Source organism: Ranitomeya imitator, chromosome 2 (assembly GCF_032444005.1).
Source record: "Ranitomeya imitator isolate aRanImi1 chromosome 2, aRanImi1.pri, whole genome shotgun sequence".
Classification (NCBI taxonomy): Eukaryota; Metazoa; Chordata; class Amphibia; order Anura; family Dendrobatidae; genus Ranitomeya; species Ranitomeya imitator.
The window spans coordinates 220,756,400-220,784,239 of record NC_091283.1 but is presented as its reverse complement, the minus strand read 5'-3'; the positions used below and the strand labels follow the sequence as shown (position 1 = coordinate 220,784,239).

At 44.8% G+C, this 27,840-nt stretch overlaps 1 protein-coding gene across 1 annotated transcript in view; it reads right to left on the bottom strand.

Moving 5' to 3' along the window:
- BTK (Bruton tyrosine kinase) overlaps positions 1 to 25,294 on the bottom strand; it is a 367,194-nt gene extending 341,900 nt beyond the window's left edge. Inside the window, exon 1 of the mRNA XM_069748626.1 lies at positions 25,202 to 25,294. The gene's annotated coding sequence lies outside the window, so the exon portion shown is untranslated. The remainder of the gene's footprint in view (positions 1 to 25,201) is intronic.
- Positions 25,295 to 27,840: the final 2,546 nt, after the last annotated feature.

Sequence of the window (27,840 nt, the reverse complement as noted above, 5' to 3'; positions counted from 1 at the left end):
CAGCCCTTCAGATATTTGTAGACAGCTATTAACTCTCCTCTTAGCTGAGCATTCCCGAATCCTTTAACTGTTCCTCAGAGGACATACTTTGCAGTCCACTTACCATACAGGCATTTCTTCTTTGAATTTGTTCCAGTTTTTAATTTTTTTTTTCATATGTGGTGCCCAGGACTAGACACAGTATTCCAGGTTTGGCCTGACCAAAGAGGAGTAGAGCTGGATAATTGCTTCATGTGATCCAGACTCTATGCTTCTCTTAATACATCTTAGAATTACTTTTTTGCTGTTGTATCACACTGTTGACTCATGTGCAGTCTGTGATCAATTAGTATACCCAGGTCTTTTTCCTTGGCTCTGTTCTTCCCATTCTGTAGATGTAATTTTTGCTTTTCTTTCCCAGATGTAGAATCTTGCATTTCTCTCTGTTAAATACCATTCTATGAGAGGGGCCAGGACATATCCTTCTGGTACCCCACTTGAAACCCTCTTCTAATTGGATGTGCAACCATTTATTACAACTCTTTGAGTATGATCACTGAATCCACCTAGCTGTAGCCTTATCAATCCCATACTTGGCCATTTTTTCAATATGGATAGTATGAGATATTTTATCAAATGCTTTGCTGAAGTCGAGATATCATATATCTACCACATTTCCCTTGATCAACTCAGTCAGTGATTCCATCATAGAAGGAAATTAGATCAGTCTTGCATGACTTGTTTGCTGCAAACCCTTGCTGGCTCCGGCTAATTACTGTATTCTTATCCAAGTAGTTACAAACATGTTTAATAAATTGCTTAACCCCTTAATGACAGCCAATACGCCTTTTAACTGACCTTACATACAAGAGAATAGCCTCCCCATACAGGTAACAATCCAGCATCTGTTGGTTGTGCACTATAGCTGACAACTTGCTGCATCAGCCACGATCACTGTTTGCACCATCCAAATCTGTTTAACCCCTTAGATGCTGCTGTAAATAGTGACTACATCATTATATATGGTTAACAGAGTGTGGGGGCTTCCTCTTTATCCCAATTGGTGCCCACAGATCATGATTGTGTGGTCCTGATGTTTGCCATGGCAATTCAGAGTCTGACGGCTATAGGGGCCTTTTCAGAAGTTAGAGACATTTAGGTGGTAAAAATACACATTTTCATTTCTGTCATGTCACTTTGCATTAATTCCTGTAAAGCACCTGAAGGATTAATAAACTACCTGACAGCAGTTTTTGATATGTCAGGGGGTGCTGTTTTTGAAATAGTATCACGTTTCAGGGTTTCCCAATATACGAGACCCCTAAAGGCACTTCAAACATGGATAAGTCCCTAAAAAAATAAATTTAGTAAATTTCCTTGAAAAAATGAAAAATTGCTGCTACATTTTAAACCTCCTAAAATGCTAAAAAAATAAAATAAAATTTTAGAAATGATGCTGATGTAAAGCTGACATGTGGGAAATGTTATTTATTAATGGTTTGCTTTGGTATGACTATCTGGATTAAAGGGATAATCATTCAAATTTTAAAAATTGCTAATTTTTTAACATTTTTCTCAAATTTTTGATATTTTTTTTATAAATAAATACAAAACATATTGACCTAAATTTACCATTATCATAAAGTATAATGTGTCATGAAAAAACAGTCTCAAAATCACTGGGATTTGTTGAAGCGTTGCAGAGTTATTACCACATAAAGTGACACTGGTCAGATTTAAAAAATTTGGCTCCGTCACTAAGGGGTTAAAGATCTTTCCTGGTATAGAAGTAAGGCTCACTGGTCTGTAATTTCCTGGCTCTATTTTCTTTTCTTTTATGAAGATAGGGACAACATTTGTCCTTCTCCAAACGTCTGGGACTTCTGTTCTCCAGGATTTTTCAAAGATTTTGGCTGTCATATTCTTTAATTGCAGTAAATTCAGGACCCGATAAAATATACAGGTGAGCTTTTGGCAATTTGGCATTAGCGATAAGACTAATAGCACAATCATAAGGAAGATGTTTGTCCAAGAACACATCTTCAAAGTGTTTCAGTTACCCCGCCAGACCCTCCAGACTAGCTGAGCAAATGTGAACACAACTAAAACATGATATGACAATTGGCGCTTCACGTAACAACATCCTTCTGACAACAATCGATAACAGGATTGTAAATAAGCAGTGATGGAAACCATAATACTAGCCCAGCAGGTGAATTGTCGAAAAGATAGCAGGAGATGGAGTGAAGTTTTCCCATTTTAAGTGTGAATTCCACTGTCACCAGGTTGACAAAGTTCTGGACTAATGGTGTCCTGTAAATGGTGTGCTGTCAATCACAACAATGTCAATGAGGCTCTCTAACTGTCCCAAGACTCCCGAATCTTAATTTAAGAACCAGTCCTGAATCAATGAAAGCAAATGCAGATGACCACAGCTTCTGGAAACAAAGCTCTGCATTTAACAGCACTTTATTAGAGGAGTAAAAAGGTATCTGAAAGTCTGGTTACCTCGTCGACAACCATCCAGACTTAGGTGTATTCCGCCGTCTTGCTCGTTTGAGGGCATATCATGGTGTACCGAAGAAAATGCCCAGCAGAATCACAGTAAAAGCTGAGTCTGAGACTGCACCGACACCTCCTCTAAGCGACCCGAGAGCTGGCAGCTCCAACTTCCATCGGTTCCATGTCAGGTAAGTGTACAGGTTTCGAGGGAATTACCGAACCCCTCTGTCGTGCATCATGCCTCCCCGTATTCTGCAATGCAACCGAATAGCCTGGGTTATGGCCTCCTTCAAGGAACAAGGTGGCTTATGGAGAGCCAGAATGTCCTTGAGAGTATTTGAGAGGACTCTGCTTCTAAGAGCTGAATCATTCCATAGCACTTCCATAGACCACTGCCGGAACTCGGTACAGTAATCCTCAGTGGTGAAGCACCCTTGTATCAGAGTCATAATCTTTGCCTCTGTAACCTCTGCTACTGGATCCTGTCAGGTTCTTTATAGATTAACTCTAACGTATCAACTAAATGAATGCACGTCTTAGGGCCTATTCACAGTAGTGATATGATTATTCCCACCCTCTTGGACACATCCACTTAAGACTAGGTTTGCAGGGTAAAAAAGTTGCTTACAACTCTCCCTGAACACCCTGAACTGATCTTTCTCCCCTGGAAATTTACCAGGGAAAGCAACTACTGGTTCGTTAGCCACCATCTGTACATCAGAAGGTACAGCCTTTTATAGCTACTGCCAGCAGCGGACAGTTCTGAGTTGCAACCATCGCCCTGGAATACTGACCTTGCAGCTGAGACTTCTGATTTCTGGTGCTCACTGGCCAAATCCTGGACCATCTGGGTCAGATTCATTACCTGATCACAAGATGTGTGCAAATTGAGTCCATACTAGTGGGAAAATAAAATAAAAGGGTATTTGGACCAATTGTAATGTGACGATAGTCACTCACTACTCAATGTGACAGTAGTAAATATGGGCTTATCGTGAGGCAGAATAGTCAAAAGGCCAGGGGTCAGTCATTCTTTTTGTTTTCACGCACAACTTTTAAAAATTCTGTAACACATCTGGGGATTCAAAATGTTCAGCACACTGCTAGTCAAAATCCTTGATGGATGCAATTTCCAACATGGGCTAACTTATGGGGAGTTTCCACAGTTTTGGCACCCAAGGGGCTCTGTAAATGTGACACGGGTTCTGCAATTTATGCAGCATAAATTTTCACTCCAAATGTCAGATGCCATTCCTTTTCTTCAAAGCCCTCCAAAAGGTAAATCCAAGGTTGGCAACAGAGATCAGAATACAACTCCGAGCACAGAGAAAACGCACACACCACTTGAACAAAGCTACAATTGGCAACGGTCTGACAATTGTCAGAGTGCTAAATAGCCCTGTAATCACCCAGATCAGATGAAACCTGGAGGATATCCCGCAGACCCAGTCAATCACAATATTCACACCTCTGCCTCAGATTGGTCGGTAGAGCTGTCACTCACAATCCTGACTGCTCAGCCAGCCCTCAATCCATAGGGCGTCAGAGCTGTCATTCACAACGTCCCTGAGACACCGTGAGTTGTGGAATCGTGACATCCCCCCTATTATAAAATGAATAATTTGAGACTTTGAGTAACATTTTAGTGTAAAAAAAAAAGTAATATTCCCCATTCCTTCATTCCAATTTGCGTTAATTCCTGGGAAGCCCCTGAAGGGTTAACAAACTTTCTAACAGAAGCTTTGAATACTTTGAGAGCGCCGGTTTTTAAAATGGTATCACTTTCAAATGAGAATTGCTCCCTACAAAATAGGTTTGTAAATTTCCTTGAAAAATAAAAAATTATTGCTAAACTTTTAAACCTTCTAACATCATAACAAAATATGAGGACATTTGGACATTTGAAAAATGATGCTGACTTACAGTAGACATACGGGAAATGTTGCTTATTAACTGGTTGGATGGTGTGACTACCTGGTTTAAGGGCATAGAAAAACAACATTTTTTTAAAATTGCAAATCATTTTAAATCTGACAAATTTTAGAAATTTTCATAATGAAATGCAAAACTCTATTCAACTTAAATTTATTTGTGGGCAACAAAATAAAAGAAAATGTATCACAAAAAAATCTCAATCATTGAAATATGTAGAAGCATTCCATGTTAGGTTTGTAAAGAAAATAGTTAGATATTAATATTAAATGAACTGTTTGATTTTTGTTCCTCACTTTGATAAAAGCTAGCCTATTGCTGTTCCCTAATAAAAGTGATCCTTTTTTCATGACTAAATTCAATACCCTTGCAGTTGCTTAAAGGAAACTTGCCAAGTTAAAAAACGCTATTAACCTGCAGATAAGGGGTTAATCTGTAGGTTAAAAGCATTCTGAACCTGCCCCGTGCCAGCTCTTGGACCTCCACTGCTGGGAGGAAATTAAATTTATTAATCCCGGTAGAGTTCGGGTTTAGTCATGGAGGCGGTGCCAGAGTGTGGCCTGATAATGGTGCCTCAGAATGTGGAAGGATGGGTGCAGGGCAGGAGTCATCTGTGCCAGTGTGATGGAAGTAGTGTGACAAACACCTAGCACAGGAGAAGAGGCAGTGGTGTTACCCACTGCCACCAATTGTAGACCCAGGCGTTCGCTCCACCGAGTTGGCTGCTTAAATGACATGTGCCTGACCATGCTGGTGGTGGTTAGGCTCTTAGTTGTCAGGACCCTGCTGAACTTGGCATGGTACATGTTGCAAATTACCATTTTTTGTCTCAGAACTCTCTTTAAAAAAAAGTCCCAGACTGGGGAACACTTAATTCCTGGATAAATTCACAAGTATTGTGTATTGTGCGGAACAGTTTCCCGCCTTCTCCCTCTGGTCACCCCACTGGCTCTTCTTGACTCCTCGTCCTCCACTGCCATACCATGGTCCTTCTGACTTGGTGGCTTAACAGCAACCTGACTTATTGGCAACTGTGTCTCATCATCATCCACCTCATTAGACAAAATTTGTTGTTCCCCACAGGTCATCTGCTTGTGACCATGGCTGCTCTAAGTTTTGTGAGTCACTAAACAGGATGTCCTCCTGTCCCTCTTGGATCATGCAGGCTGAGAGGCCACAATCAAGAAATGTTGTAAAGAGCTCCTTGAATGGTCCTAGTGTGGGATCACTGGTCTCCTGGGACTCGACATGGTGGGAGGAAGGAGGATCAGGGTGTGGATTAAGTGATCCAGATGCTTTGGAGGTGAGACTGGACCGTGTGGAAGAATGGGTGGTGCTGGCAGGCATGCTTGAAGCATTATCTGCTATCCAACCAACCACCCATTCGCATTGGTGTGGCTTCAGAAGTGGTGTCCCGTGCTTCCCTGCGAAGTGGGACAGGAAACTACGTGTCATGGATGGGGGTGTTGCCTGCGCTCCAGCAACAGGCGCAGTTGCACCTGCCCCATGTCCTCGACGTCTGCATGCACCATCATCAGCATTTCCACTTCCCCATCCCCTAGCACACACCTTACACATTTTGATATTGCTAGGTCTCTGGAAAGCAAGTTTCTTTGATAAAATTAAACTAAATGTTTTTAATAAAAAGAAAATGTGGTCACCTGCAACAGGCCAAGAATCTGAAGCAGACCTCTATGGTTGTCATTGCCAGATTGCTATTAGGTCCAACCCTTGGTCGGCGCTCATAGCAAGTGATCATCACCTGTGTGTAGCAGAGGCGATTGAAGTACTGCAGCTTCTAGTCTCCAATGGAGACTATTGACACATGCAAAAAGTAAAAAAGTTTTTAAAAATACTAAAAAATAACCCTTTCGCCCCATTCAAAATTAAACAATTAAAAAAATCAAACATACACATATTTGGTATCGCCGAGTTCAGAATCGCCCGATCTATCAATAAAAATTTTTTTTTACCTGATCGCTAAACGGCGCAGCGAGAAAAATGCAAATGTCAGAATAGTGATAGGTAGAGTTGAGCGACCTTGACCTTTTTAGAGTCGAGCCGGGTTTTGCGAAACCCGACTATGTCCAAAGTCGGGTCGAGTGAAATCGGCCGATTATGACGTAAAGTCGGGATCGACCGAAACACGAAACCCAATGCAAGTCAATGGGGCAGCATAGTCGGCAGTGAGTGGGGGCCAGGAAAACACCTAGAGTGCCCATTTTAATGTCAAAACCATCCATTCTTCTTAATGAAGCTTGTCAAGCGTAATTTACCTTAAAATAATTGGAAGGCATTTGAAATTGGGGGTCATTTGGCTAAAGTTGTGGGGGGTAGGGCTGGTTCAAGTAATTAGTGGGCCCAGTAAATCTGGACCACGTCACGGCAGTGGAGCAGGGAGAGGTAAGTATTTCAACTTTGCAAGTGCTGTGATCCTGAGCAAGCAGGGGGGGGCCCACTCGTTGGCATTGGCACTGGCACAGGGCCCCTCAAAGTACAGCGGTGTGTTTGCACGGCGGGGGCGCCTCCCACCGGCAGCAACACTTTTGCGTACTATGAGAGGCCCTGTGCCAGTGACGTCGCCAACTAGTATTCCTCCCCCCACCTGATGAAGGAACCTGCACTTTCATCTGCACCTTCCTCTTTGTCCCCGTGTAAGGTGGTATGGTATGCGGGAAGAGCAACCTGACTTTCAGCAGGGTCACAATGTTGTTGTGTAGCGTGCACGGGGAATGTTGCGTTATGGGTCAATGTACCAGCAGACTCATCTATCACTGGCTGGGCAATGGGCACGATGAAGTGGAAACACAGATATAGGCCCAAAGAAGAAAGTGGGCTAAATGCAGTTCAAAATTGGTAACACAGGAATAACCAGGGGGCATTGCAGTGGAGGACAACTGGAATGAGAGGCTGACACAGAGAGTAGGGCCAAATCAGTAAGTAGTCGAAATGCAGTTCAAAATTGGCAACCGTAGTAAACAGGCGGCACAGCTTTGTTCAGTGGAGGAGAACAGCAAGGAGTGGCAGACACCGATAGTAGGCCCCAACCCAACTAGTAGGCCAAATGCAGTCTAACATTAACAACTACTTAACGAGAGGCTGAAAATGGAATTTCAGGACAGGAAACCAGGAGAACAGCAAGGAGTGGCAGACACCGATAGTAGGCCCCAAACCAACTAGTACGCCAAATGCAGTTGTTCCATTTAACCACAATTTAATGAGAGCCTGAAGATAGAAGCTCAGGAAAGGCAACCTGGGGAACACCTTGGAGTGTAACACACCATCTCTCTCCACCCCATACCCATTTTGTAGGCCTAATGCTGTGTACTTTTCTACAACTACTAAACGAGAGTCGGAAGACCGAAGCAATGGCAAGGAAACCTGGGGAACACCTTGGAGTGTAACACACCATCTCTCTCCACCCCATACCCAATTTGTAGGCCTAATGCAGCCTACTTTCCGACACCTACTAAACGAGAGCATGAAGATCGAAGCTCAGGAAAGGCAACCTGGGGAACACCTTGGAGTGTAACACACCATCTCTCTCCACCCCATACCCATTTTTTAGGCCTAATGCAGTGTACTTTTCTACAACTACTAAACGAGAGTCGGAAGACCGAAGCAATGGCAAGGAAACCTGGGGAACACCTTGGAGTGTAACACACCATCTCTCTCCACCCCATTCCCCATTTTTTAGGCCTAATGCAGCCTACTTTCCGACACCTACTAAACGAGAGCATGAAGATCGAAGCTCAGGAAAGGCAACCTGGGGAACACCTTGGAGTGTAACACACCATCTCTCTCCACCCCATACCCATTTTGTAGGCCTAATGCTGTGTACTTTTCTACAACTACTAAACGAGAGTTGGAAGACCGAAGCAATGGCAAGGAAACCTGGGGAACACCTTGGAGTGTAACACACCATCTCTCTCCACCCCATACCCAATTTGTAGGCCTAATGCAGCCTACTTTCCGACACCTACTAAACGAGAGCATGAAGATCGAAGCTCAGGAAAGGCAACCTGGTGAAAACCTTGGAGTGTAACACAACCTGTCTCTACACCCCATACACAATTAGTAGGCCTAATGCAGCGTAGTTTCCAACAGCTACTAAACGAGAGCCGGAAGATCGAAGCTCAGGAAAGGCAACCTGGGGAACACCTTGGAGTGTAACACAACCTCTCTCTACACCACGGAAGGGCTGATTCTTAGGAAGGAAGGCTGTTGTAAATAAGCATTGCGCGTCCGAGGGTGATTATATTCTTATTCGGTATCTACTCACCCTCGGACGCGCCATGCTTCTTGATTTGTAATTAATGTTTATTTGCAATGTGCTTTTGACTTACTCAATTATTTTTTTAATTATTGATTTTATTAAATTAATAGTTTAACATCTTATTGGAAATAATTTAAAGGAGACGCGACAGGACAACACTCGGTGGATGCCATATCTGTGTTAACAACTCCAAAAAACTTTCAGTTAACTTCTTGCAGGAGAAAGAAATTGTAGCTGTTGGACCTTTGTAGTACAGTTCCAGATATTTGTTGTGTGTTTGTTTTGATTGTTAAAATGTCTGCATTTGAGATCTCAACACGATCTTATTTTTTATAATCAAATTAATTTTTTAAATATTTTATTAGGTTGGTTCAAGGGGTACACGGGCCGCAGTAGACAGGTCAGTGGAGGCCTAGTGGAAGGAGGGACCACAGACAGGCATCGAAGGCCTAAAATAATAACACATGGCTGTAGGCAATTTTAAATTGGTTCCAGGGGTACACGGGCAGCAGTGCCCTGGTCAGTGTAGTAGTAGTTGAAAGAATGGACCGCAGACAGGCATCGAAGGCCTAAAATAAAAAAATTGGGCTGGCTGTAGGCAATTTTAAATTGGTTCCAGGGGTACACGGGCAGCAGTGGTGTGGTCAGTGGAGGCCTAGTGGAAGGAGTGACCACAGACAGGCATCGAAGGCCTAAAATATTAACACATGGCTGTAGTCAATTTTAAATTGGTTCCAGGGGTACTTGGGCAGCAGTGCCCTGGTCAGTGTAGTAGTAGTTGAAAGAATGGACCGCAGACAGGCATCGAAGGCCTAAAATAAAAAAATTGGGCTGGCTGTAGGCAATTTTAAATTGGTTCCAGGGGTACACGGGCAGCAGTGGTGTGGTCAGTGGAGGCCTAGTGGAAGGAGTGACCGCAGACAGGCATCGAAGGCCTAAAATAATAAAACATGGCTGTAGGCAATTTTAAATTGGTTCCAGGGGTACACGGGCAGCAGTGGTCTGGTCAGTGGAAGTCTAGTGGAAGGAGTGACCGCAGACAGGCTTCGAAGGCCTAACATAACAAACTTGGGCTGGCTGTAGGCACTTTTAAATTGGTTCCAGGGGTACATGGGCAGCAGTGTATGGTCAGTGGAAGTCTAGTGGAAGGAGTGACCGCAGACAGGCATCGAAGGCCTAAAATAATCACACATGGCTGTAGGCAATTTTAAATTGGTTCCAGGGGTACACGGGCAGCAGTGGTGTGGTCAGTGGAGGCCTAGTGGAAGGAGTGACCACAGACAGGCATCGAAGGCCTAAAATATTAACACATGGCTGTAGTCAATTTTAAATTGGTTCCAGGGGTACTTGGGCAGCAGTGCCCTGGTCAGTGTAGTAGTAGTTGAAAGAATGGACCGCAGACAGGCATCGAAGGCCTAAAATAAAAAAATTGGGCTGGCTGTAGGCAATTTTAAATTGGTTCCAGGGGTACACGGGCAGCAGTGGTGTGGTCAGTGGAGGCCTAGTGGAAGGAGTGACCGCAGACAGGCATCGAAGGCCTAAAATAATAACACATGGCTGTAGGCAATTTTAAATTGGTTCCAGGGTTACACGGGCAGCAGTGGTGTGGTCAGTGGAGGCCTAGTGGAAGGAGTGACCGCAGACAGGCATCGAAGGCCTAAAATAATCACACATGGCTGTAGGCAATTTTAAATTGGTTCCAGGGGTACACGGGCAGCAGTGGTGTGGTCAGTGGAGGCCTAGTGGAAGGAGTGACCACAGACAGGCATCGAAGGCCTAAAATATTAACACATGGCTGTAGTCAATTTTAAATTGGTTCCAGGGGTACTTGGGCAGCAGTGCCCTGGTCAGTGTAGTAGTAGTTGAAAGAATGGACCGCAGACAGGCATCGAAGGCGTAAAATAAAAAAATTGGGCTGGCTGTAGGCAATTTTAAATTGGTTCCAGGGGTACACGGGCAGCAGTGGTGTGGTCAGTGGAGGCCTAGTGGAAGGAGTGACCGCAGACAGGCATCGAAGGCCTAAAATAATAAAACATGGCTGTAGGCAATTTTAAATTGGTTCCAGGGGTACACGGGCAGCAGTGGTCTGGTCAGTGGAAGTCTAGTGGAAGGAGTGACCGCAGACAGGCTTCGAAGGCCTAACATAACAAACTTGGGCTGGCTGTAGGCACTTTTAAATTGGTTCCAGGGGTACATGGGCAGCAGTGTATGGTCAGTGGAAGTCTAGTGGAAGGAGTGACCACAGACAGGCTTCCAAGGCCTAACATAACAAACTTGGGCTGGCTGTAGGCACTTTTAAATTGGTTCCAGGGGTACACGGGCAGCAGTGGTCTGGTCAGTGGAAGTCTAGTGGAAGGAGTGACCGCAGACAGGCTTCCAAGGCCTAACATAACAAACTTGGGCTGGCTGTAGGCACTTTTAAATTGGTTCCAGGGGTACACGGGCAGCAGTGGTCTGGTCAGTGGAAGTCTAGTGGAAGGAGTGACCGCAGACAGGCTTCGAAGGCCTAACATAACAAACTTGGGCTGGCTGTAGGCACTTTTAAATTGGTTCCAGGGGTACATGGGCAGCAGTGTATGGTCAGTGGAAGTCTAGTGGAAGGAGTGACCGCAGACAGGCTTCCAAGGCCTAACATAACAAACTTGGGCTGGCTGTAGGCACTTTTAAATTGGTTCCAGGGGTACACGGGCAGCAGTGGTCTGGTCAGTGGAAGTCTAGTGGAAGGAGTGACCGCAGACAGGCTTCCAAGGCCTAACATAACAAACTTGGGCTGGCTGTAGGCACTTTTAAATTGGTTCCAGGGGTACACGGGCAGCAGTGGTCTGGTCAGTGGAAGTCTAGTGGAAGGAGTGACCGCAGACAGGCTTCGAAGGCCTAACATAACAAACTTGGGCTGGCTGTAGGCACTTTTAAATTGGTTCCAGGGGTACATGGGCAGCAGTGGTCTGGTCAGTGGAAGTCTAGTGGAAGGAGTGACCGCAGACAGGCTTCCAAGGCCTAACATAACAAACTTGGGCTGGCTGTAGGCACTTTTAAATTGGTTCCAGGGGTACACGGGCAGCAGTGGTCTGGTCAGTGGAAGTCTAGTGGAAGGAGTGACCGCAGACAGGCTTCGAAGGCCTAACATAACAAACTTGGGCTGGCTGTAGGCACTTTTAAATTGGTTCCAGGGGTACATGGGCAGCAGTGTATGGTCAGTGGAAGTCTAGTGGAAGGAGTGACCGCAGACAGGCTTCCAAGGCCTAACATAACAAACTTGGGCTGGCTGTAGGCACTTTTAAATTGGTTCCAGGGGTACACGGGCAGCAGTGGTCTGGTCAGTGGAAGTCTAGTGGAAGGAGTGACCGCAGACAGGCTTCCAAGGCCTAACATAACAAACTTGGGCTGGCTGTAGGCACTTTTAAATTGGTTCCAGGGGTACACGGGCAGCAGTGGTCTGGTCAGTGGAAGTCTAGTGGAAGGAGTGACCGCAGACAGGCTTCGAAGGCCTAACATAACAAACTTGGGCTGGCTGTAGGCACTTTTAAATTGGTTCCAGGGGTACATGGGCAGCAGTGGTCTGGTCAGTGGAAGTCTAGTGGAAGGAGTGACCGCAGACAGGCTTCCAAGGCCTAACATAACAAAATTGGGCTGGCTGTAGGCACTTTAAATTGGTTACAGGGGTACATGGGCAGCAGTGTATGGTCAGTGGAAGTCTAGTGGAAGGAGTGACGGCAGACAGTCTTCGAAGGCCTAACATAACAAAATTGGGCTGACTATAGGCACTTTTAAATTGGTTCCAGGGTAACACGGCCAGCAGTGGCCTGGTCAGTGTAGTAGTTGTAGAAAGAAGGGACCGCAGACAGGCTTCGAAGGCCTAACATAACAAAAATGTCAAAACAATGGTATTGTCAGTGCCAGGCATTGAAGGATGTCAGTGCCTAGACTACACATTGGTGAAGCTGTGAGAGATAATTTTGCTAGTGGTAGAGCACTGTTTGAGCTGGGGGGGGAACTGGCTTGTGGCCGGCGGTACAGGCACAGGGCCCTTCATATTACAACGGTGTGTCTGACGTTGGGTGCGCACCACCACCGCCAGAGACACTTTATTGTACTATGAGGGACCCAGTGGCAGTGCCGTCGACCAAAAGCGGCCACACCCACCTCTTCAGACAAACAGCACTCTCAAGGGTCCAAGCGCAAAGTGGCGATAGCACGGCCCCGTGTGGGGAGTTTGGCCATTTCGTGAGGTGGAAACATGTCGTATGCTGGACAATCAGGTGAAGAAAATTACGAGATTGGAAAAGTCATTCAGAATAGTCCACAGGCAAGACCTTTTCATAGGAAAGCTAGGTGTCAGCCGGGCAGGGTGGGGCAAAAGATTTTGAAATCCAGTTGTGGTTCATTTTAATGAAGGTTAGATCATCTACATTTTGGGTAGCCAGACGAGTCCTTTTTTCTGTTAGTATTGAACCTGCAGCACTGAATACTCTTTCTGATAGGACACTAGCTGCCGGGCAAGCAAGCTCCTGCAATGCATATTCTGCCAATTCTGGCCAGGTGTCTAATTTGGATGCCCAGTAATCAAATGGGAATGACGGTTGAGGGAGAACGTCGATAAGGGATGAAAAATAGTTTGTAACCATACTGGACAAATGTTGTCTCCTGTCACTTTGAATTGATGCTGCAGTACCTGTCCTGTCTGCGGTCATAGAAAAATCACTCCACAACCTGGTCAGAAAACCCCTCTGGCCAACGCCACTTCTGATTTCTGCCCCTCTAACACCTCTGGTCTGCTGGCCCCTGGAGCTCGTGTGAGAACGATCACGGGCGCTGTGTGCAGGGAATGCCAGAAGCAAACGGTCAACAAGAGTTGATTGTTTTGTTGCTAATATTAGTTCCAAGTTCTCATGTGGCATAATATTTTGCAATTTGCCTTTATAGCGAGGATCAAGGAGGCAGGCCAACCAGTAATCGTCATCGTTCATCATTTTTGTAATGCGTGTGTCCCTTTTGAGGATACGCAAGGCATAATCCGCCATGTGGGCCAAAGTTCCCGTTGTCAAATCTGCGGTTGTGCTTGGTTGAGGGGCAGTTGCAGGCAAATCTACGTCACTTGTGTCCCTCAAAAAACCAGAACCCGGCCTTGCCACGCCACCAATTTCCCGTGCCCCCGGGAAAGCTTCCTCATTAAAAATATACTCATCCCCATCATCCTCCTCATCCTCCACCTCCTCTTCGCCCGGTACCTCGTCATGTACACTGCCCTGACCAGACAATCGCTGACTGTCATCAAGGCTTTCCTCTTCCTCTGGTGCAGACGCCTGATCCTTTATGTGCGTCAAACTTTGCATCAGCAGACGCATTAGGGGGATGCTCATGCTTATTATGGCGTTGTCTGCACTAACCAGCCGTGTGCATTCCTCAAAACACTGAAGGACTTGACACATGTCTTGAATCTTCGACCACTGCACACCTGACAACTCCATGTCTGCCATCCTACTGCCTGCCCGTGTATGTGTATCCTCCCACAAAAACATAACAGCCCGCCTCTGTTCGCACAGTCTCTGAAGCATGTGCAGTGTTGAGTTCCACCTTGTTGCAACGTCTATGATTAGGCGATGCTGGGGAAGGTTCAAAGAACGCTGATAGGTCTGCATACGGCTGGAGTGTACAGGCGAACGGCGGATATGTGCGCAAAGTCCACGCACTTTGAGGAGCAGGTCGGATAACCCCGGATAACTTTTCAGGAAGCACTGCACCACCAGGTTTAAGGTGTGAGCCAGGCAAGGAATGTGTTTCAGTTGGGAAAGGGAGATGGCAGCCATGAAATTCCTTCCGTTATCACTCACTACCTTGCCTGCCTCAAGATCTACAGTGCCCAGCCACGACTGCGTTTCTTGCTGCAAGAACTCGGACAGAACTTCCGCGGTGTGTCTATTGTCGCCCAAACACTTCATAGCCAATACAGCCTGCTGACGTATGCCAGTAGCTGCCCCATAATGGGAGACCTGGTGTGCAACAGTGGCAGGTGCGGATGGAGTGTTTGTGCGACTGCGGTCTGTGGACGAGCTCTTGCTTCTGCAGGAGGACGAGGAGGAGGAGGAGGAGGAGGGGGTGCGAACGGCTACAGACAACTGTTTACTAGACCGTGGGCTAGGCAGAACTGTCCCAAACTTGCTGTCCCCTGTGGACCCTGAATCCACCACATTTACCCAGTGTGCCGTGATGGACACGTAACGTCCCTGGCCATGCCTACTGGTCCATGCATCTGTTGTGAGGTGCACCTTTGTGCTCACAGATTGCCTGAGTGCATGGACGATGCGCTCTTTAACATGCTGGTGGAGGGCTGGGATGGCTTTTCTGGAAAAAAAGTGTCGACTGGGTAGCTCGTAGCGTGGTACAGCGTAGTCCATCAGGTCTTTGAAAGCTTCGCTTTCAACTAACCGGTAGGGCATCATCTCTAACGAGATTAGTCTAGCTATGTGGGCGTTCAAACCCTGTGTACGCGGATGCGAGGCTAAGTACTTCCTTTTTCTAACCATAGTCTCATGTAGGGTGAGCTGGACTGGAGAGATGGAGATCGTGGAACTAGCGGGGGTGCCGGTGGACATGGCAGACTGAGAGACGGTGGGAGATGGTATTGTTGCCGCCGGTGCCCTAGATGCAGTGTTTCCTACTACGAAACTGGTGATTCCCTGACCCTGACTGCTTTGGCCTGGCAAAGATACCTGCACAGATACAGCAGGTGGTGCGCTAAATGGTGGTCCTACACTGCCGGAAGGGATGTTGCGTTGATGACTAGCTTCATTGGCCGAGGGTGCAACAACCTTAAGGGACGTTTGGTAGTTAGTCCAAGCTTTCAAATGCATGGTGGTTAAATGTCTATGCATGCAACTAGTATTGAGACTTTTCAGATTCTGACCTCTGCTTAAGGAAGTAGAACATTTTTGACAGATGACTTTGCGCTGATCAATTGGATGTTGTTTAAAAAAATGCCAGACTGCACTCTTTCTAGCATCGGATACCTTTTCAGGCATTGCAGACTGAGCTTTAACCGGATGGCCACGCTGTCCTCCACCAGGTTTTGGCTTTGCCACGCGTTTTGGGCAAGATACGGGCCCGGCAGATGGAACCTGTGGCGATGTTGATGCCTGCTGCGGCCCCTCCTCCTCCTCTGCTTCAGAACTGCTGCCGCCTGCACCCTGTTCCCCCAATGGCTGCCAATCGGGGTCAAGAACTGGGTCATCTAATAACTCTTCTTGTACCTCCTGCGCAACTTCGTCTGTGTCACCGTGTCGTTCGGTGGTATAGCGTTCGTGATGGGGCAACATAGTCTCATCAGGGTCTGATTCTTGATCAGCACCCTGCGAGGGCAATGTTGTGGTCTGAGTCAAAGGACCAGCATAGTAGTCTGGCTGTGGCTGTGCGTCAGTGCACTCCATGTCAGATTCAATTTGTAATGGGCATGGACTGTTAACTGCTTCACTTTCTAAGCCAGGGACGGTATGTGTAAAGAGCTCCATGGAGTAACCCGTTGTGTCGCCTGCTGCATTCTTCTCTGTTGTTGTTTTTGCTGAAGAGGACAAGGAAGTGACTTGTCCCTGACCGTGAACATCCACTAACGACGCGCTGCTTTTACTTTTACCAGTTTCACGAGAGGAGGCAAAAGAGCTAGAGGCTGAGTCAGCAAGATAAGCCAAAACTTGCTCTTGCTGCTCCGGCTTTAAAAGCGGTTTTCCTAATCCCAGAAAAGGGAGCGTTCGAGGCCTTGTGTAGCCGGACGACGAACCTGGCTCCACAGCTCCAGACTTAGGTGCAATATTTTTTTCCCCACGACCACCTGATGCTCCACCACTACCACTACCCTCATTACCAGCTGACAATGAACGCCCCCGGCCACGACCTCTTCCACTAGACTTCCTCATTGTTTTAAAAACGTAACCAAACTAACGTTATTTGTTGCAGTCACACAACTTACACGGTGAGCTATAACTTCAGTATGATTTAGCTACCCCTTTACAGGTTGGTGAGACCACAGCGAAAATCAGGCCCAATGTTACACACTCTTTTTTTGGTGGCTGCAAATTAGAGAGATGCCCCACACGCAGGACTGTCACTGAAGCACAAATGTTAATATTAATGTCACACTATTATTTTTTTTTTATTTTTATTTTTTTCAGGAACACTTTAGAAACCCCCCCCAAAAAAAAACATTGATTTTTGCAGGGAGAATTTAGAAAACAAATGTAACAAACTATATGCTTTCTATGGGCCACTGAGTGAGAGATGACGCACACAGGAATCAGGAGTGGCACACAAGCCCAGAGGCCAATATTTTTCTACCAATGATTGATGGAGTTATTTTCTCTGGTAGATTTTGGAACCCAAATCAAGGAAAAAAAATATAGGCTTTCTATGGACCACAATTGGAGAGAGAGAGAGAGAGAGAGATGGCACACCCAGGAGTCAAGACTGGCACACAAGCAGAAAGGCCAATATTAATCTCCCACTGTTTTTTTTTTTTTTTTTTTTTTTTTTCAGGGAGACTTTAGAAAAAAAAATAATAAAAAAAATATGATTTTATCAGGAAGAATTTAGAAACCAAATAAAATAAAATGATTTTTTCAGGGAGAATTTATAAAACAAATAAAACCAAAAATAGGCGTTCTATGGCCCACTGACTGAGAGATGACGCACCCAGGAGTCAAGACTGGCACACAAGCAGAAAGGCCAATATTAATCTCCCACTGTTTTTTTTTTTTTTTTTTTTTTTTCAGGGAGACTTTAGAAAAAAAAATAATAAAAAAAATATGATTTTATCAGGAAGAATTTAGAAACCAAATAAAATAAAATGATTTTTTCAGGGAGAATTTATAAAACAAATAAAACCAAAAATAGGCGTTCTATGGCCCACTGACTGAGAGATGACGCACACAGGAATCAGGAGTGGCACACAAGCCCAGAGGCCAATATTTTTCTACCAATGATTGATGGAGTTATTTTCTCTGGTAGATTTTGGAACCCAAATCAAGGAAAAAAAATATAGGCTTTCTATGGACCACAATTGGAGAGAGAGAGAGAGAGAGAGAGAGAGAGAGAGATGGCACACCCAGGAGTCAAGACTGGCACACAAGCAGAAAGGCCAATATTAATCTCCCACTGTTTTTTTTGGTTGTTTTTTTTTTTTTTTTTTCAGGGAGACTTTAGAAAAAAAAATAATAAAAAAAATATGATTTTATCAGGAAGAATTTAGAAACCAAATAAAATAAAATGATTTTTTCAGGGAGAATTTATAAAACAAATAAAACCAAAAATAGGCGTTCTATGGCCCACTGACTGAGAGATGACGCACCCAGGAGTCAAGACTGGCACACAAGCAGAAAGGCCAATATTAATCTCCCACTGTTTTTTTTTTTTTTTTCAGGGAGACTTTAGAAAAAAAAATAATAAAAAAAATATGATTTTGTCAGGAAGAATTTAGAAACCAAATAAAATAAAATGATTTTTTCAGGGAGAATTTAGAAAACAAATAAAACCAAAAATAGGCGTTCTATGGCCCACTGACTAAGAGAGAGAGAGAGAGATGGAACGCTTAGTACTGGCACACAAGCCCAAAGGGCAATATTAATCTCCCTTTTTTTTTCCAGGGAGAATTTCTAAAACCCCCCCAAAAAAAAAAATAGGCTTTCTATGGCCCACTATTTGTGAGAGAGATGGGACGCTCAGGACTGGCACAGATGGCACGCTCAGGACTGGCACAGAAGCCCAGAGGCCAATATTAATCTCCCTTTTTTTCTGGGAGAATTTATAAAACCAAAAAAATATTTAAATAGGCTTTCTATGGCCCACTATTTGTGAGAGAGATGGCACGCTCAGGACTGGCACAGATGGCACGCTCACAACTGGCACACAAGCCCAGAGGCCAATATTAATCTCCCTTTTTTCAGGGAAAATTTATAAAACCAAAAAAAAAATTAAATAGGCTTTCTATGGCCCACTATTTGTGAGAGAGATGGCACGCTCAGGACTGGCACAGATGGCACGCTCACAACTGGCACACAAGCCCAGAGGCCAATATTAATCTCCCTTTTTTCAGGGAAAATTTATAAAACAAAAAAAAAAAATTAAATAGGCTTTCTATGGCCCACTATTTGTGAGAGAGATGGCACGCTCAGGACTGGCACAGATGGCACGCTCACAACTGGCACACAAGCCCAGAGGCCAATATTAATCTCCCTTTTTTTCAGGGAGAATTTATAAAACCAAAAAAAAAATTAAATAGGCTTTCTATGGCCCACTATTTGTGAGAGAGATGGCACGCTCAGGGCTGGCACAGATGGCACGCTCAGGACTGGCACACAAGCCCAGAGGCCAATATTAATCTCCCTTTTTTTCAGGGAGAATTTATAAAACCCCAAAAAAAATAAAATAGGCTTTCTATGGCCCACTATTTGTGAGAGAGATGGCACACTCAGGACTGGCACACAAGCCCAAAGGCCAATATTAATCTCCCACTGTATTTTTATCAGGGAGAATTTATACACCCCACAAAAAAAAATACAGAAAAATGAAAAGGCTTTCTATGGCCCACTATGTGAGAGAGATGGCACACACAGGGATGGCACTCTAGCAGAAATGCCAAATTGCCAATCTTAATCTCCCACCAAAAAAAAAAAAAAAAAAAAACACAGGGAATGTCCTACAATTACTATCTCCCTGCCTGCAGTAATCTCAGCCAGGTATGGCAGGCAGCTACTATCTCCCTGCCTGCAGTAATCTCAGCCAGGTATGGCAGGCAGCAATAAGGAGTGGACTGATGCACAAATGAAATAAAAAGTGTGGACAAACAAAAAAGATAGCTGTGCAGAAAGGAAGGAACAAGAGGATTTGTGCTTTGAAAAAAGCAGTTGGTTTGCACAGCGGCGTACACACAGCAATGCAGCTATCAGGGAGCCTTCTAGGGCAGCCCAATGAGCTACAGCGCTGAGGGGAAAAAAAAAAAAAAAAACTTCCACTGTCCCTGCACACCGAGGGTGGTGTTGGACAGTGCAAATCGCTGCAGCACAAGCGGTTTTGTGGTTAATGGACCCTGCCTAACGCTATCCCTGCTTCTGACAAAGCGGCAGCAACCTCTCCCTAAGCTCAGATCAGCAGCAGTAAGATGGTGGTCGGCGGGAACGCCTCTTTATAGCCCCTGTGACGTCGCAGACAGCAAGCCAATCACTGCAATGCCCTTCTCTAAGATGGTGGGGACCAGGACCTATGTCATCACGCTGCCCACACTCTGCGTTTACCTTCATTGGCTGAGAAATGGCGCTTTTCGCGTCATTGAAACGCGACTTTGGCGCGAAAGTCGCGTACCGCATGGCCGACCCCGCACAGGGGTCGGATCGGGTTTCATGAAACCCCGACTTAGCCAAAAGTCGGCGACTTTTGAAAATGTTCGACCCGTTTCGCTCAACCCTAGTGATAGGGTGTTTAAATTTATATTGAGCTTGCAAGAAAACAAGGTTGACTGTCCCAGAGACAGTAATGGAAAGGTATCTTGTCTGGCAGACCCCTCCATTACTAAATGCTGAAACGGTGTTAAAGAAATTAAAATACTTTATTTTAGAAAAATATTCCCCCAAACCATTCCCTTTTGACCATTTTATTAAAGGATTGACCCCATGACGGTCCAGCATAGTCCACTGAATCTGAAATAGTGCAAATAGGGAAAACTGCAAAAAAGCAGAAACACTGCAAATATGTGACAGTAAGGGTATGTTCACACCACCGATATCTCCACACTCTTTGAGTCATCAGTTTTTCTAGGATGTGGAGTGAAAAAAAAGTTCCTCTGCCTTCTCCATCATGTCAGTCCGTGAAAATCGGATGTCATCTGAGTACAGTCTGATTATTTTCAAGGAACCTAGACTTGCATCGCCAGTTTTTACCTGACCCTCGCATTACAATTGGACATGTCTTAGATTATTTCTGCGAACTACTCGGTCACAGGAAGAAAAATTGGACAGGTGCACAGCCCCATATAATATCATAAATACGAGTACTATTTGTTATAACCACAGATCCCTATCATCAGTAGCATAGCTACTGGGGAAGAGGGGGTGGTGGCTCCGGGCCCCACGCTCTGAAGGGGCCCACTGGAGCTACACTACTGTAACTGTATTAGCGTGTGCACAGCGCGCCAATACAGTTAAATTCTGTGGCAGAGCACTATGCGGCCCCTGAGCAGGCGGGGGGCCCAAGTGCCAGCAGTGAGCCCCCCACCTGTCATTGCAGATTCAGCTGTGTCAGCATCGACCGATACAGCTGACCACATTGATGAGAGAAGGAGCACTACGCTCCTTCTCCCATCATCCCCCTGTTAGCGTCTGATGTCAACGACACCGACACTGACAGCGGGCGCGAAGACGTCACTGTCTGGCGCCCGCGGTCCAGAGATGGGCACTCAGAGCAGCGCAGGAACCAGGAAGAAGAGAGGTTTTTATTTATTTTTTTATGGGTACTGTCTTATAATCAGAGTCTGCCTATGGGGGCTCCCTTATACTACAGGGTCTGCCTATGAGGGTGCTGCCTTATACTACAGAGTCTGTCTATGGGGGCTGACATATACTACAGGGTCTGTCTATGGGTGCAGTCTTATACTACAGGGTCTGCCTATGGGGTGCTGCCTTATACAACAGAGTCTGCCTATGGGGGCTTCCTTATACTGCAGAGTCTGCCTATGGGGGTGCTGCCTTATGCTACAGAGTTTGCCTATGGGTGCTGCCTTATACTACAGAGTCTGCCTATGGGGTGCTGCCTTATACTACACAGTCTGCCTATGGAAGTGCTGCCTTATACTGCAGAGTTTGCTTATGGGAGTGCTGCCTTATACCACAGAGTCTGCCTATGAGGGTCTGCCTTATACTACAGAGACTGTGTATGGGGGCTGCCTTATACTACAGAGTCTGCCTATGGGGGCTGCCTTATACTACAGAGTCTGCCTATGGGGGCTGCCTTATACTACAGAGTCTGTCTATGGGGGGCTACCTTATACTATAGAGTCTGCCTATGGGTTTGCCGTATGCTACCGAGTCTGCCTATGGGGGCTGCCTTGTACTACAGAGTCTGCCTATGGGGGCTGCCTTATGCTATAAAGTCTGCCTATGGGGGTGCATTATACGATATAGGGTAGGCCTATGAGGAGTGCATTACAATATATTGTGGACTATCTGGTGCATTATACTATATGGAGGACTATGGGGTGTGCATTATACAAGATTGTGGACTATCTGGTGCATTATACTATATGGAGGCTATCTAGGGGGCCATCATGCAGTCTGGATATTACAGTGTTGGAGCCATCAAATAGTTTGAGGGATTCTTTGGAGTCAGTATACTGTGTGGGTGGTACTATTCAGTGAGGGGGCATTGTGCTGTGTATAAGAGAGCATCATACTGTGTATAGGGGAGCTGTACAGGGGGAGACTCAGGACATTATTAAATGTAAAGTGGGCACTTATTGTTATAGGGAAACTCAGGTTACTGTGACTATCAAAGGGGCACACAGAGGGCATTATTACTTTCTAGGGGCAAAATATGGGCCCTGGTTTCTAGGGCACTTGCACCTGGTATTACTATATTATAGAGGGTTGCTTTAGAATTTAGAAGGCACAGAGAACCACACAGCAGGTGCAGTAATACAGTCACCTACAGCAGCGGCTCAGTATTGGGGTATCAGGTGCAGTAATAGGGACACATACGGCAGCAGCGGCTCAGTATTGGGGTATCAGGTGCAGTAATAGGGACACATACGGCAGCAGCGGCTCAGTATTGGGGTATCAGGGGCAGTAATAGGGACACATACGGCAGAGGCTCAGTATTGGGGTATCAAGTGCAGTAATAGGGACACATACAGCAGCAGCGGCTCAGTATTGGGGTATCAGGTGCAGTAATAGGGACACATACGGCAGCAGTGGCTCAGTATTGGGGTATCAGGGGCTGTAATAGGGACACATACGGCAGCAGCGGCTCAGTATTGGGGCATCAGGGGCAGTAATAGGGACACATACGGCAGCAGCGGCTCAGTATCGGGGTATCAGGTGCAGTAACAGGGTCACATACGGCAGCAGCGGCTCAGTATTGGGGTATCAAGGGCAGTAATAGGGACACATACGGCAGTAGCAGCTCAGTATTGGGGTATCAGGTGCAGTAATAGGGACACATACGGCAGCAGCGGCTCAGTATTGGGGTATCAGGGGCAGTAATAGGGACACATACGGCAGCAGCGGCTCAGTATTGGGGCATCAGGGGCAGTAATAGGGTCACATACGGCAGCAGCGGCTCAGTATTGGGGTATCAGGTGCAGTAATAGGGACACATACGGCAGCAGCGGCTCAGTATTGGGGTATCAGGGGCATTAATAGGGACACATACGGCAGCAGCAGCTCAGTATTGGGGTATCAGGGGCAGTAATAGGGACACATACGGCAGCAGCGGCTCAGTATTGGGGCATCAGGGGCAGTAATAGGGACACATACGGCAGCAGCGGCTCAGTATTGAGGTATCAGCAGGATGAGGAGTTTGTGCAGGTTGGGAATAGATGGTGATGGGACTGGAATATGAGAAGTGAAACATGTCTTTGTTGTTTTCTCTGCAGACGAGTGCTGTATGGAAGAAGTTGTCATGCCAGTCTGGGCCAGATGGAAAAAACTGAACGATTCCATCAGAAAGGATGTCAATGGTAAGTCACTATCTGTAACTATGCTGTGATCTCTTATATGTTCTGCAGGACTGGTATCTACCACTGACCATATGGCGGTAATATCCATGTTGGTCTTTATATAGAGATTATTTTCAGCAGCAGCGCCGTCATCTGCTGAGGTTCTCCTCCACTATTAGGGTGCGTCACCCAGTTGTAATCAAGGTTACCTGGTTAGGGGCCCACTCAGAAGCTTCACCCCCTTTACCAAAACCATAAACCCTAGCTACGCCTCTGCCTCTCGTACAACAAAATTGGTCGTGTCCATGAACCCTAAAAAGAATGAAAAATGCAAGCTTGGTCCCAACTTTACTGGTGCTGTCTTCTGTTCTTTCTGCCTTCTGTTCTTTTTGCTCTCTTGTATTATTTCACTGTAGCTGCCTAATGTTGGACCCCAAGAATAAGCATTTTTTAATTTTCTCCAGCTTAACACTGACGCCTCTTATTTTGGCATCGTTGGGTTATCTATGGGACCCCAATTAAATGTGTGCTGCCATAGAAGATCACCACTATATCTATACTAGAATTGACACCAATTAATGGAGTATATGATAGTAAGTCTATCACATCACAGTGTCGTGGGGCCCGTGGACAACCGCAAAAAGTTGTAAAAGGTTTTCATAATTGTAAGTTGGGCTAAAAATGATTAAAGATCAAATTTTTGGGATTTAGTAATTTCTTCTATCGAAATTAAAAGGTGAAGATTTTAACTGTAGTCATCCATCATTATTGTCCATCCCAGGGCAGAGCCCTGCTGTTCTGTGCATCGGCTGAACCTTTTGTCTCCAGAGGGATCCGGATGATATAAAATGATCTCATATTTTTTAATTCCCTTCGAGAAGAATATTACAAGGCTGATCACCCGCACTAGATGATGGTCAAACTAATTACATCCTTATTCAGCTGGAGGAGGGGAATGAGCTGCAGTCTGACACTTCTACTGGATATATTAAAGGGTTACTCCAATCCTAAACATTATGACACATCCAGAGGACTATAATAAGGGCAGAGGTTGCAAAAGCCTCAGGGGCATGGCTTGGGGCAAAAGGTCTGTTGGCCCATATGAAAAGACTGATACTAATTATAAACCTGCGATAGTTTTGTGGGAGATTTTGCTTTGGGGTCGATGAGCTTCAAGTTACACCATGGCCACTAATATAAAGGTATGATAAATGCGGGTCCGTTCGCTAGGGAACAAGGCTCAGTTGTGCCGCTGTCAGAGGAGAGGTGACCACATATTCTGTTTATTTTTTTAATAAATTGCCATACCAGCTTACTAGGCAAATATTGTTGCTTTCATGAAAATTTTACATTGTAGACCTGCCATAAATGTGTGAGATGTGAATATGCCAATAACCAGCGTGTATGGGAAACTGTGCAGACACCAGTACCAACCTTCAGTGGAGCCAACCGCTAGTGTCTATCTACAGAGAGCGAGGCAGACGCAGTGCAGAATGAAAGTATTGGCTGCAAAGGTAAGTTGTATGTGCAACAATAATTAAAAAAAAGATTTAGGCTATAAAAAAGTAAGAAAGATACTCCCAACGTCTGCTTTGACACACACACACACACACACACGCAGACGCACACGCACACGCACACTTTGCATGGATGTAAACTCTAGCTAATTATGCATTGTCTATTTTCAACTGCCATCAAGAAACCAATACTAACCTTCGATGGAACACAATCATTAATTGCACACAAATCTTACTTATATGTTCAAATAAAAAAACTATAAATATAACAATCAACACCACAATAAGGAGTGAGCTTGTACTTACAGGGTCGCGTGGGATCTCTATGTGCACCCCGCTGAAACAGGCACTTCTAATGAAGCAGATGAAGGAAAACATGCTCGTCTAGATTGAGAAGCTTTTTATTCTTCTGTTTTTTTTTTCACAATACTCCCAGTTCCTCTTTTTAGTTTCCGGTGTCAGGAGCTAGCACATTTTTGATTACTGCACAAATGAGACTAAAGTGGCACCCTCAGTTTATTATTGTACATGACTATTTAATCTGCGCTGTTATTATTCTGCATTATCTATAGGTTTCATTACAAAACACATGACAAAATACATGAAGACACAAAAGAGCATGGTAGAACCAAAAACACTATGTTTCAAAGAATAACAGTAATCTGCAAGTGCTAGTAAAAAGATGTAAAAAACAGGGTATTTGGTTGATACGTTTTTTGCAAAAAATGTATACTAAGCTGCTCCACCAAACGTCAATGTATACCCATATCAGAGCAGTCCTAACTGATGTATGCAATCCCTATCTGATGTATTTAAAAACCTGATCATCTGTATATTACCTGTGTGAACAGGGTTCAGAGAGGAAAAGTCCATGTGGACATGCTGAGTGGAACAGCTTTTGTGCAGATAGCCCAAGAGGAGTGGTGGGTAACTCCCCAGTCTTGTAGACACAAGAGAACAATTATGGAAACAGGAACACATGGGCTACTCGCACAGTGAACAAGTCTGTAGGAACATGCTCACACACCACCAAGAAACTTGAAGACACAAAAGAGCATGGTAGAACCAAAAACACTCATGACAAAATGACAAAATACATGAAGCAGCATCATATTCCTTTTCATTACGTGTAAGGGAAAGAACGTTGAGAAATCCCCCTGGCTTGGGTTTGGTTTTTTTACATGGCCGCTAGTTGTATGTATTTATTGTAAATACTTATTGTGTCTGATGCTTCTTCCCACTTTACTGTTACTTTAGGCAGGACGTTCTGGTAAAAGTTCTAGAACTGGGAGACGGGGTAAGATAAACCCTTATCACTTGGTGTCGTTTCTATAGTTATGTAGGTGCACGGCCATTGGAAACAACTCATACGATGCGTCTGTAACAAAGCTGCTTTCCTATGCTAGTGAGCCTGAGCCAGGTAGTAATTCGTTGAGTCGTGATAGAGAGTTTCACAGCTTTATTGTTAATCAGTGTGTTAAAAGAAATCTGTCACCACTATTTACCTGCAGATATAGGGTTAATCTGCAAGTAAGGCCGGGGTCACACACAACGTATAAAAATACGGTCCGTTTTACACGGACGAGAATCGCACGAATGTTACCGAAACAGTGATCCGTGTGCAGTGCGAGGATGCGATTTCCTCGCATCAAATTATCCGTGTGACATCCGTTTGGCATCCGTATGGCGAGATTTTCTCGCCGCTTTGCAAAATGGACATATGAAAGTTTTTTTACCTGAAAATAATTTAAATCATCATCAAGAACACTATTTAATGGCCCTAAAACAGGTGGCAGCCACCAATCTATGCAGTACAGTCCCTGCTTGTGTTGGTAGATTTCTTCTTGCTGAGCAACATGTCTGATCTTCTGACTTTTAACACCACGGAGCATGCGCTTTACAACCGGGTACTTTCCCAACATTTTGGGGAGCCATACCCAGTTATTGTAGATCCGAGGAGGTGGAGACGGATGTGGGTACATCCACTTTTGAAGCAACGGATCAATAAAAGCCATTTCTTCCGTCTGTATGCTGCTCTGAGGACAAATCCGGACAAGTTCTTCAGCTATTGTCGGAAGAGGAGTCCAACGTTTGACATTTTGTTGTAGATTTTGCGGCCAGGGATCACCAAGAAGGACACCAGGATGCGCAAATCTATATCTGCAGAGGAGCGCCTTATCCTTACGTTACGGTATGTATAAATCCACTTTTTTTAAATAATGTTATTATTTTCATGGTCTTATCCCTTTTTTTAATATATCATTAAATTGTTATGTAACTTCAACATCATTTCTGCTTTTAGAATATTGTATTTTATAGAACATCAAAGCCATCGCATGTCCTTAATGTTTTCTTAAACATGGCTTCTTAGTTATCTGATCTTAGTTTTTGCACATATAACACTGTAATGTGTTCCATTTTGTATCTTTTAACAAATCTTATGTTGTTATATTCTAACTTAATAAATGAAATAATGTTCCTGTCTGAATTGTGTAGTATGTTTGTCCTAACAAAATACTTCTTTTGTTAAGTAGTCACATCATGTATGTAGTATTAACAATACATAACACTCATATTTTTTTAAAACTTTTTACTGCTCAAAGCATATATATAGTAGCAAACAACATATTCACATCATATGTAATTGTAGGCATATTAACCTGAGAAAACAATAAAACATAACATGCCAAGGGCACAAATAACATTACACCAAAAACAGCGTAATATCAATAATGACAGGTTCTGGTAGGTTGGGAGTGGTGATGGCGGGTGTCCAGCATGTGCTGAACTTGGCCTAGGTGGATGACCAACCTGACTGTCCACCTGTGGTATGCCAGATATATATGAAGGATTCTGTTGCAAGGCTCGATCCTGTGTCTGAGGTAAAAATTGTTGCTGAGGGTAGAAGTGCATTAACTCCGGTGTACTGGATTGTCCCATTTGGT